The sequence below is a fragment of the Rhinopithecus bieti genome, unplaced genomic scaffold (genome assembly GCF_001698545.2).
Source record: "Rhinopithecus bieti isolate Rb0 unplaced genomic scaffold, ASM169854v2 scaffold_57210, whole genome shotgun sequence".
Lineage (NCBI taxonomy): Eukaryota > Metazoa > Chordata > Mammalia > Primates > Cercopithecidae > Rhinopithecus > Rhinopithecus bieti.
In genome coordinates this window covers 410,827-422,948 of record NW_016823439.1, presented here as the reverse complement: position 1 = coordinate 422,948, position 12,122 = coordinate 410,827, and the positions used below count along the sequence as shown (strand labels likewise).

Genomic DNA, 12,122 nt, shown 5'->3' with positions numbered 1-12,122 from the left:
TTAGATTATAGGGTTTGTTTTGTTTTGTTTTGTTTTGTTTTGTTTTACGCTAGGAATGTATGAATAAAATTCACTGAAATGAAAGTGTCCCTTAGGTTATATAGGGGAATAGGGAATTGAATTTATAAGGAAAGAGCCCAGCCTGCAACTGACCTTTCATTTTCATAGTCTTATTTCTCCTGAGTTGATGTAGGCTTAAAACAAATGAATGTATTATATAAAATGCCCTAGTTTTTCAAGCAATGTCAATCTTCAGGGTATGGAATAGGATTTGGCATTTTGTTTCCATTTTTATTGTTTTGTTTTCTAAAGGGAGGTTTGAGTTAGAGCCTGTCTGGCAAGATTCCATTGTCTCTGCCAGGACAGGTGGTATGGTAGATCTGATTTTCTCTTGTAGCTAAACTCTACACAGAAACTAGCACCCAAACAGTGGGTGCATACCCAAACACTTGGGTGTCCCAACATCAGGAGGACTAGTACCACTAGTTCTCCAGTTGAGTTGTAAAATAGTCTTTGGCATGACATTCAACAATTATTTAATTTATCAAATGGAGGAGAAGTAACTTTCTGGTTTACCCGGTTTTCAAGACTTTTGTGAGGATCTATTAATAAGCATGAATCATTTGGTAATTATTATTTGAAAATTACCTGTACAGTTCTGCATCTAGTGAACATGAAGGAGAGTATATTTTCCCCAAAATAGATCAGGAACATATCTCTGAAGTCAGACCACCATGCAAAGTTCCTAAGGTGAGAAACTACCATTTCTCTCAGTTGCTTTTTCCTTTTCCCAGAAATGTAGGTTACCCTACGGTCACCAGCATTCGCTCTGTGATTAGGCAGTTGTTTTGTAGGCAATCTGACATCCTAGATAAGAACTTCTTTCCTTTTGTATATCAGAGTGTTTCTTGGGTTCCCTCAGGGCAGAGTTACTTCATTATCTTCTAACTTATGTATAACTGGATGCCTTCTGACCTAGGAACATAATTTCTATCACCAATCAAATAATTAAGACAATATGCCCACCAAATGGTGCTCTTTGGACAGGATTCATATATAATGATATAATATGATAATAAGGCATAAAAGGTATTCTAAAATGAGGAGCAACATCCTACAGTGAAAAGTGTTCTCAGTAGACTTGTATTTTAATCTCAGTGCTGATCCTTCTTAGCTTTATGACCTAAAGGAAAATTGCTTAACCTCTTTGAGCTTGTGGCTTCCTGAGTAAAATGGGAATAATAGTAATAAGTGGCCTGACTACCTGAAATGAAATAATGTATGAGTGTTGTCTTTGAAAATGGCAAATGTTAGGTATTATTAATAATAATAATAATTAATAATTAAACTTGAGCTATTCCTTATTCACCTAATTACTATCAGAAATATTACTAAGTGTGAAGGTTATTGATTTAGGCTCAGTTAACCTATTTGCATTCAATTGGGCATCAGCTTAACACAACTAAGCAAGACTATATTTTTAATGTAGCCAAAAGGACAAGGCTTTAGCTTCAAAATTTTGTGGGCCAAGGATGCTGATTCAATATTACCATAATGTAGTACAGGTAGCCTTAGTGGTTTAGAGAATGACTAATACTGTATGAGTTCTGGGGTGGGAACTTAAGACCTGTTACTGCCTTGCTTGTGGTACGGTGAATCACTTACCTGCCCTGGACCTTTGTATGAGTGCCTGTTCCATATCGGTAACTCCATTAGCTTCCTTCCATGATCAATGAGGTGATCACTGACACAAAGCAGCTGCTTTCTAAGTTTTTATTTATCAGATTCTGAGGGATCCTAGAATCACATTATATATCACTCTTACATCTTCCCTTTTTGAAATTTTAGAGTATTTTAAAAATTGCTGCTATTGGCCGGGTGCGGTGGCTCATACCTGTAATCCTACTACTTTGGGAGGCCAAGGTGGGTGGATCATGAGGTCAGGAGTTCCATACCAGTCTGACCAGCATGGTGAAACCCAGTCTCTACTAAAAATACAAAAATTAGCCGGGCGTGGTGATGTGCAACTGTAATCCCAGCTACTCGGGAGGCTGAGGCAGGAGAATCACTTGAACCTGGGAGGTGGAGGTTGCAGTGAGCTGAGATGGCGCCACTGTACTCCAGCCTGGGCAACAGAGTGAGACTTTGTCTCAAAAAAAAAAAAAAAGAAAGAAAGAAAAGAAATTGCTGCTACTCTGGAACAGTTGCTCAGAATGCTGATGCTTCAACTTCTGGTGTGTAGCTTGCAGCCATGTTTTTAAGGACCAGAAGGGAAGGAGTTCAGGATTGTGAAGGGGACTACTTTACCCAGTTCATTATACTGTGCTGGTCCCAACATGTTTTTTGAAACTCAGCAGATACGATTCTATAGCCTGCTTGGAAATTATCCCACAAGTCTCTGAGACTCTCAGTTCCCTATCTGAGAAGAATTGGATCAAAGTAAGAATAAGCAGAGTTTTTGTCATAGCGTCTATCAAATATTTGTGTCCCTGAAAAAATTTTCAGGTAAAGAGCATCCTTTGCACCTTCTCAGAGACTAACAGTCTGCACTATAAAAAAATCTGTGTTCAGTGTTTTGTAACTTTACCAATTTGAAGTCTCTTCCCAAAATAAGTAAATAATGGGATAAAGGTAATTATGGGTTTCCTCATCTTTTCTACTTCCCTGTTCCCTGTTATGATTAAACACACACAGCTTATAACTCTTTTGGAAACAAACTGAATTACCATTATTATCCTTTCAACACTTGCATGGTATTACAATTCATTTCAATCACCAGTACAACACAGTGGGAGTTAGGAGACCAATGGGGTGGCGGGCGCGGGGCGGGTGGGGGGAAGACCCTGGAGAAGGGCAAACATTTTCCCTTTTATTGGCTTAGAGGAAGACCTTCTTCCATCCTCTCTCCGAAGGCACTTCTTGGGGAAAACTGTTTTCTTCCCAAAGCCTAATAAAGATTAGTAAGAGATGTCTGCAAAGAATTAGAAGCTCTTTGAAATGAAGGCAAGGATAAACATTCAATATCACTGTTGTTATCATTAAAAAGGAAAGCCCAGCATGTGATGTTTTGGGTCACTTCCAGCGGCCTTGTTTGATGTTCACGGTTCCTTTTTTGACCTTTACCTCTTGATATCTTTATACATTTATTGAGGCTATTGGACAAAGTCTTGAGATACTAAGCAATACAGTGCTAAGAATGAATGATTGCTAGACTCCATTTCTATGGGTGGAATTTCTGAAAATGTGTTTTTGTCCTCAGATACCCCGTTGTTCCAGTTTGGCAATATTGGTGGCAAAGTTAATTTAATATCTGATCACTTGAGTTTTTATTTCCTATTCTGTACCTTAGCCCAGAACCAAAGTTCTATAGGATACTTTTCATTAAATAAATAATAACTGGAATTTTTCTGTACTATGCTTATTAACCAGAGATACATCAAAAAAGAAGCAGATGTAATGAACCTAAAAAGCAAATAAGAACTTCCCAGGGACATTGTAAGTTTAGCTCAGTCTCTTATACTTTAGTACGTAAATTATTTCATGCCAAAAATGACCATAATGATATCCTTGTAGTGTAGACACCAAGTAAAGGCTAACTTTTGTTCAACATGATGTATTTAGGCAGGAAAGTGTACCAATACATTGAAGAAAGGATTTCAACAGTACAGATTGAATTTATAAGGACTTCCTGGTCTTCAGAAAGGTAAATAAATCACTGTCAACCTAAAAGGAAGAAGCTGAGGCAAATTTAATATAAGTGGAGAGCTTATTTGAGCCAAGTTTAAGAATTGCAACCCCAGAGCCTGGATTCAAGTTGCCCTGAATATACACTCTGATTAGCAGCAGTTACAAATGGATTTTTATTTTTATTTTATTTTTTATTTTTTTCTGTGAGGCATTTTATTTGTAAATATATGTATTACATCCCTAGAAAAAGAATCCCAGGATTTTCCCTCCTGTGTGTTTTCGTCTCGCTGCTTCATGGTGCATGATGCCAGCTGAGGTTGTCAGTACAATGAAACCAAACTGGCGGGATGGAAGCAGATTATTCTGCCATTTTTCTAGATCTTTGAGTTGCACATCAAATCTAGGGCTGATCACTCCACACTTGTTTAGCCTGCCTGTGAGGTTCACAACAATTTTCCCAGCTCTGTGATCAATGATTTCAAATTCGCCAATGTAACCATGCTTCATCGTCACAGTGAGAAACCGGACAGTGACTTTGGAGCACGGCCTAATAAGCACCTGGCGTTTGCCTCTTTTTTCGGCATTGTTGATGCTCTTGAGAGCATCAGCCAGGACATTCATGCGCACCATTGTGGCAGTGCGGAAAGATGGCGGAAAGGGCACAAGTGGATTTTTAAAAGCAAAAAAGAGGGATAGGGAGTGGGCTAATACCAGGTTGTTTGTCAGGAATTCTCATTGGTTTACAGAAATAACATTGATTAGTAATTGGCTATATATTGTTAAGCTATAGGGTATGGGTTATAGTGTCTGGTGTGGCATTATTAATCTATAGCTACTTGTGGCAATAGCAAGCAGTTTCAAGAGATGAATAACATAGCCTAAAGCGGGAAGCAGGACTTGATTGCGGTCTCATTTTAATGTCTCTCTGGGCCTGATAATTAAAAGGATTTGCATTCCTCATATAAAAGCTATTTTCTTTTCTCATCACAAACTTTTTTTTTTTTTTTTTTTTTGAGACAGAGTCTCAGTCTTGTCACCCAGGCTGGAATGCAATGGCACGATCTCAGCTCACTGCAACCTCCGCCTACCAGGTTCAAGTGATTCTCCTGCCTCAGCCTCCTGAGTAGCTGGGATTACAGGCGCCAGCCATCATGCCCAGCTAATTTTTGTATTTTTTTAGTAGAGACAGGGTTTCACCATGTTGGCCTGGCTGGTCTCGAACTCCTGACCTCAGTTGATTCTCCTGCCTTGGCCTCCCAAAGTGCTGGCATTACAGGCATGAGCCACCATGCCTGGCTAAAAACTTTTATTATTACTTAACGACCTGTGCTAATCAGAATATCCTATTCTGTAATTGGCAGTTGTATTTGAGAATTAGGTAGAATTATCTCGTTTCTTTTAATGTTTGTGGTCTTTCCTTTTGAGTTTGTGGGGTTGCTGTGGGGTTGCTGTGTTTCATAAAAAGTGGCACATTCTTCATAATCCTAGTTGATGAATTGTTTCACATTTTAAATGTTTATTCTGTAATAAAGTTTGCTTGTACACGCACATTTATTTTTCACCCTCTAGGTTTTCAGTGTTTTTTTTTCTTTCAATCTCTACCCTGATTTCTGCATTCCTGCACACACACAGTTTTTTGTTTTTTTGTTTTTTTGTTTTTTTTGTTTTAATTTCTAAGCGTAGCTATCATCAAATAAAGGTAAGCTAGAAAATCAAAACCCTGAATCTTTCCATCAGAACCAAAGGAACTCAGCAAGTTCTGAAGGAAATTGAAGTTGAAGATTGTGTATGTCATACCAACCACTGATAGAGAATTATTTGAAATTAACATCATATTTGATTTTATACAAAAGCAACTACTATGGTAGGGTAGAGTGTGTGTGTGTGTGTGTGTGTGTGTACATAAAGGATAAAAAATGTTTAGGCTAGAATGAATATATCTATATATTGTATAGATGTATTCCATACGTATATACATATTCCATATTGTATATATTCTATAGAGAGAATATTCTAAATCCTCATTTTCAATCCTTTAGAGGAAGCTGCTAACTCTAAGCAAACCTCAGACCAGTCTCTAAAAATAGCTTGCTTTGAAGACCCTGAAGCCAAATTAAATATGTAGCCTTTGAAATTTTGTCTGTTGAGAGCATGGTTACATGTAAAATGGATAACCTTAGGACAGTACCCGCTCTGTTTTTCCCCCCTCAAGTCTGCTCTTCTACTCATTATTTTAGTAAATTGTACTTAGTGGAAAACAGTTAAGTTTGACCTCCTCATGGACTGACCTCTTTCCCTCTGTTTTAGCCTTGTCTGAGGCTTGTCTGTTTCAGCATGTGGGATATGAGTTTTTTTCCTGTTAAATGGTTGCGGGCTCATCTCTCCTCAGTTGTGTTGACTATGTTACCCCTTAAGAATTTTAATCTACATGATGGTCCTTCTGTTTTTTGTCTCTCATTTTCATTTTTGGGTTATTTGAAAATCCATGCCCACTGTCAAGTCAAACGTTTCTTCTATCAACAGTTGTTACCATTTCCGTATCCTCCATATCATGTTGGTCTTTTTTAGGTTGGAATTTTGATGAGCAGGCCTGTTCCCTCCTATGTCATATGCTACACCAGGTTCACTGTCTGTATTTCAATAAGTGTGATAAAATAATCATTTTGTTGAATAAGTTGGTGTATTGCTGCTATTGTTCCTCTGAAGACAGTTTTCTGCAGGCTACATTAACAGGCAGTGGAAATGCATGCCAGGCTACATCCTAACAGTTGTGTCTTCCCATCAGAAAAAGATCCTTTTTTCCCCTCCCTGTCAAATGAAGGCTTAGATTTTAAAGACAATTACAAAATAAAGAAAATGAAAGAGAAGAACTGAAATCACAGCATCTGTGGTTTTTCTCTATCCTTAATAGTGAGGCAGCTTCTTAGATGATTTTATTATAATTTGTTGATAAAATGTTTATAGTCATCCCTTTGCAGTTTGTTTAGAAAGCAGTTTCTAAGCAGCAGTTCCTGCATCATCTATAAACTTTTAGGTAGAGAAACCACCTTTCTTTTTCTCAAGCTGCAAAAGCAGTCTACTCTTTTAGTTTAACACCTGATCTTTATAGTGAGGGACTAAGTTACATGATCTTTCTTCTAAAAGAATATTTCTCAGATTTTTGTGTTCTATAGCTTTCTGATTAAATTGCCATAATAATAGAATTACTTATTACTCAGTCACAGGGAACTCAGTCACAGGGAACGGTGACTATTTCTAGGAGTTCAAGTGTACACAATAATAAACTGTCCCTCATAAAGGCGTGTAAGGGGTAACTTCATAGCTATTGCTATGTTAGTGGTTTTGGATGCATCTGACTATGGAACCAGATCTCTGATCAGAAATAGTTTGAGTTGTATATATATTTAAAGCTAGGGAACTTAACATCACATTATATTGCCTTGTATTGACAATCATCTTTCCATTATCTTTGGATAAGTAAGACATGCTTTGACAGACTATTTGGCTGCCTCAAAGTCATTCATCACCTTATATTTTTTTCCCAGAGGAATTTCAGATTCTGTTTAATATTTGCTAGTTTTGCTAGGTACTGAAGGCAGAAAGGGGTTGCAGTGGTATCTTGTGAGGAAGGAAATCAGTGTTTCTTTTCCATTTTCCATATACTGTCAATCTGTCCAAACAGACTTATTATATGGCAAACCGATAAAGAACCTTGTTTTCCTCTCGATGTACTTGCCTGCACAGCACCATGTGCCACTTTGGAGAGCTCTGTGGTGGAGTTTCAACTCTCTAGATAAGGTGGAATAGCTGAACCATTTTGCCTCCATAGATTTTCACAACCCTGAAAGTAACAGCAGTTGGGAAGATGAAAGAGGGCTATTTCCCACCCACCCCAAGAGTCCTAAAGTTCAAAGACACAGCTGGTGTTTCAATGGAGCCAGTGCATCTGGATCAGCCCAGTTACTAGAGAGGCAACTATTGCAGGTACCCTTCTTGTTGTTATTCTCAAAAGTATTCATCTAGGTGGCCCTTGCCCTTCCCTGTGAATCATCTCCTCGAGTCCCTCTACCCTTTTGTTGGCCTGCTTTGAACTTCTTGTGTGTTAATCTCTTTTACAAAGTAAGACCTCTAAGCATAGGATAGGAAGCGCTCCAGGTGTACTCTCACCCACGCTGTGTGAGAATTGTTGAACTATCTGGTTTCTGCATATTTCAGAAGTGCAGTGATATCTAAGTTCTTACTTTACTTGATTTCTTCTGTTTCTCTAATCACCTTCTAGATTATTTCTCTTCATGTACATAATATTCAATGCTTTATTTTTCTTCATTATTCTATTTGATATCAAGTCATAGATAAGCCAAAGACATGTTCTCTTCTTTTTTTAAGGCTGTCTTCTAGAAGAGCATGCGGCCACATTCTAAGAGATTCTCTGGAATTTCTTCTAAAATTCACCATCAACGGATAGGGTTTCCTTTTGTAGTTTTACCTTTCAAAGCTTACCACTGACTCACATTCTTTCTTTCATTTTATTACAACCAAGATTTCTAATTGTGTTCTAAAAATCAAACTGAACTCTTGTCTTTCCTCAGGAGAGAAGGGTATCCCCAGTAGAGAGGAGTCTAGGGAATGCTGGGAGCACTTCTCTGAAACAACCCAACCACATCCAATTCTGTTTCTTTTGGAGATGGAGTCTTGATCTGTCGCCCAGGCTGGAGTGCAGTGGTGCAATCTCGGCTCACTGCAAGCTCCGCCTCCCGGGTTCACGCCATTCTCCTGCCTCAGCCTCCCGAGTAGCTGGGACTACAGGCGCCCGCCACCACGGCCAGCTAATTTCTTTGTATTTTTAGTAGAGGATGGGATTTCACTATGTTAGCCAGGATGGTCTCGATCTCCTGACCTCATGATCCGCCAGCCTCAGCCTCCCAAAGCGCTGGTATTACAGGCGTGAGCCACCACGCCTGGCCTTCCAGTTGTGTTTCTATTTTAGGGCACTGCCCAAGTAAAATGCACATGAGTTATGATCTGTTGTAGAAAGCATTACAATGAATCTCAAATATTAAATTAGTCAGTTTCTTGACCTACATTGTAATCAAAATAGTGCAGTTGACTCTTGAACAACACAAGGATTGGGGCACTGACTTCCTGCATGTCAAAAATCTGCATATAACATATGATACCCCCAAAACCTAACTATTAATAAGCTACTGTTAACTAGAATCCTTACTAATAACAGTAGACTAACATATTTTGCATGTTTTGTGTATCATATACTATGTTACAATAACGTAAGTTAGAAAAAAGAAAATATTACTAAAAAAATCATAAGGAAGAGAATTATTTTTTTTGAGATGGGGTTTTGCTCTAGATGCCCAGGCTGGAGTGCAGTGGCACCATCTTGGCTCGCTGCAACCTCCGCCTCCTGCTTTCAAGTGATTCTCCTGCCTCAGCATCCCAAGTAGCTGGGACTACAGGCATCTGCCACCATGCTGGCTAATTTTTGTATTTTTAGTAGAGATGGGGTTTCACCATTTTGGTTAGGCTGGTCTCGAAATCCTGACCTCAGGTGATCCATCTGCCTCGGCCTTCCAAAGTGCCGGGATTACAGGCATGAGCCACTGCACCTGGCCCACGGAAATGTATTTCCTATTCATTAAGTGAAAGTGGATCATCATAAAGGTCTTCCTTCTCCTTGTCTTCACTTTACTAGGTTAAGGAGGGAGACAAGGGGTTGTTCTTGCTGTTTCAGGGGTGTCAGAGGCAGAAGACAATCCATGCAGTTCAAACCCGTGTTGTTTAAGGGTGAACTGGAATGTCAAGTGTACCTCTTCCTCAAGGTAGATAACCCAAAGAAAAGTCTTTTGACACGAGGGCCTATCCCCCACTACACAGGGTGGGTCACCAGCTACTCCATAATAGCAACATTAACCAGCAAGTTAGGACAAGAGAATGAAACAACCATATCCAATTGAAGCTTCAAGGAAACACAAGGTACTAATGATTATTATATTCACATATGGATAAAAGAGCATGAATTACATCCATTGTTGCCAGAGTTTCTTGTGAGAGCATTTTGTGCTAAGTTATATGCTGTTCTCTACATTAGGCCATGTATGGAGATAAAGAAGCCATATAACCCCCTCCCTAGGTTTTGAAGACAGGTATTCGCTTTGAGAGAGCTGTTGTAGTGATAATAGTTTTGGAATGAGTGTGTAACTGTCTTACATGTTGACTTTAGATTTATGTATCTTAGTTGTAGGGACTGCCATTTATTTCCCTTCCATATGTATTCCAGAGGTCAATGGGTACTTAATAAATAAGAAGTAAAAATTACTATTTTCCTAAGCTTTTCCAGCATTATTTGATGATAAGTTCATTTTTTGGTCATTAACTAGCTGGCTTCCCGTTATATCTCATGATTAATATGAAGTATGTATTTGTGCGAAAAACATTTTGATAGTTCTTAAACAGATGCCGTTTAGTCTCTTGGGATTCACCCCAAAAAAGAGGTATTTTCTTAGCTCTCCCTACTTCATTTACTATTATTTTTGAAGTTTCCTACTCTGGTCCTGCGTTGTCCTGTCCTTAAGGTGATATTCTTTTACAAATTGTGTGCATATCCCTTGGGGGGTAAATATACTTTCCTCCCTCCTCTGATCACGGCCCCATAATAATTAGTCCATTCTTCTAGATCCACTGTCTTAGGGGCTGCTTGTTCTATTATGTGGAATAGATTTCTGTTTCATCTTGAGGGTCGTTTTTCTACCCCCATCCTTTAGCTACCAGCTGCAAAGACTCTTACATACACCTCCTAAATTGCTTCGAAAGGAATCTGGTTCTGCTGGCCCCAGTTCTGACCTTGACCCTCTCCCCAGTCCTGAGTGGTCCTGGAAACTCAGTGTCCCCAGCACCTAATTCATGCTGATCCTCTGACTTTCTTGCTTGGCCTCTGGAGAGACAGAGAGCACATTCTGAACACTCCTCCTTTTGTGTCGGCATCTCTGTGAGGTGCTTTGGAAGGACTCCAGCCAGGCATGGAAGGGCTCTTTGATAATATCTGACGGGTGGGTAAGAATTTCAGGCACCTGGCCAAGATACACATTGCCTGTAATCGTTAACTCAGCCTGTAAACAGTTCAAACGGCACTGAGAGGCCGTCAGTTATTACATTAGAAGAAGCCTTTCATCTCTCTTGCTCAGAAGCCAGGGCGTCCAGCATTGGCCCCCACTGTGGTGATTGGAGCCATGGTACTCTGTGCACAGCCACCAAAGCCCAAGACATGCAGGCACACACAATGGAACCTGCTCCGAATGACTGACTTTCAAACTTTCAGCATTGGAGCAATAACTAAATCATTAATTTCCTTTTGTTCTGCACCTGGCTGATGCTGGAAGGAAAAAAATGTGTTGGACAGTGGGGAATGGGGGTGGTGGTGGAGAGGTGGGATCCCTGACCAGGAATAAACAGTGGCGAAGGAATTTTCTAATTGGAAATTTAATTTTTCAGCTCAATTTTCCAGCACACACTCATGTCTGAAAGCTCACCCCTCACCCTTTTTATTTGTCCCTCTGCTTTACGATCTTTCTAGGTTTGGTCCTTAGTGTACTCCATATCTCCAGTTGGCTTCACAATTACTCAGTATTACTAAATCCTGGTGCAGGGCACAATGCTGGGCCCCGGAGAGGGCCTGAAGGAGCATAAGATAACAAACATTCTTGCCCTCAAGGTGCTTACTAACGGAGCCCTTCAGATACTCTAGATACATACTAGAGAACTCTACCTTGAGAGTATACAGTGAGTTTCTACAGGACTTTACAATGAGAAAGAACAGCAGTGTGGACAGAAGTGATCAGGGAAACTTCATTTCACGAAAAACAAAAAGTTTCAGTCATTTGTTTAAAATTTGCTTCTTTTCTTTCATGTTTCTCACCCATTTTCTTTTGCCTTTTTCATTAAATTGCTACTTTTGCTAAGCAATATTGAGTATTCTAGGCACTTAGTAAATGGGATCATTAAACCTCTTTTAGAATTTAGCTGAGGAGCTAGAATTTAAGTGTTCTGGTATCAAAGGATGGTACAGAAAAGCCAAGTGCAACTTATTGTAAGCATCTTAATTTCAGAAGACCCTTTTCTGGTTACTATTTCTAAAGATGTTCATATGGTTTTAAGGCTACTGTTGCTGAAAGAGTGTAGATTAGGCCATAGGTCTTAAATAGCAGGTGAAATAAAATCCTACACTCACCAGTATTCAAGGTGAGCATCAAAGTTGCAGGTTTTACCCTTTATACCAGAATCTCAAGTGTAAAGCAGCTAGAGTTTTTTGCTCTACAAAACAATATCTTGGCCGGGCGCGGTGGCTCAAGCCTGTAATCCCAGCACTTTGGGAGGCCGAGACGGGCGGATCACGAGGTCAGGAGATCGAGACCATCCTGGCTAAC

At 39.5% G+C, this 12,122-nt stretch overlaps 1 protein-coding gene and 1 pseudogene across 2 annotated transcripts in view; one reads left to right on the top strand and one right to left on the bottom strand.

Moving 5' to 3' along the window:
- Positions 1-12,122, top strand: part of RNF43 (ring finger protein 43) — a 65,702-nt gene that overhangs the window by 16,819 nt on the left and 36,761 nt on the right. The window lies entirely within an intron of this gene.
- On the bottom strand, positions 3,928-4,588 carry LOC108521642 (40S ribosomal protein S15a pseudogene; annotated as a pseudogene).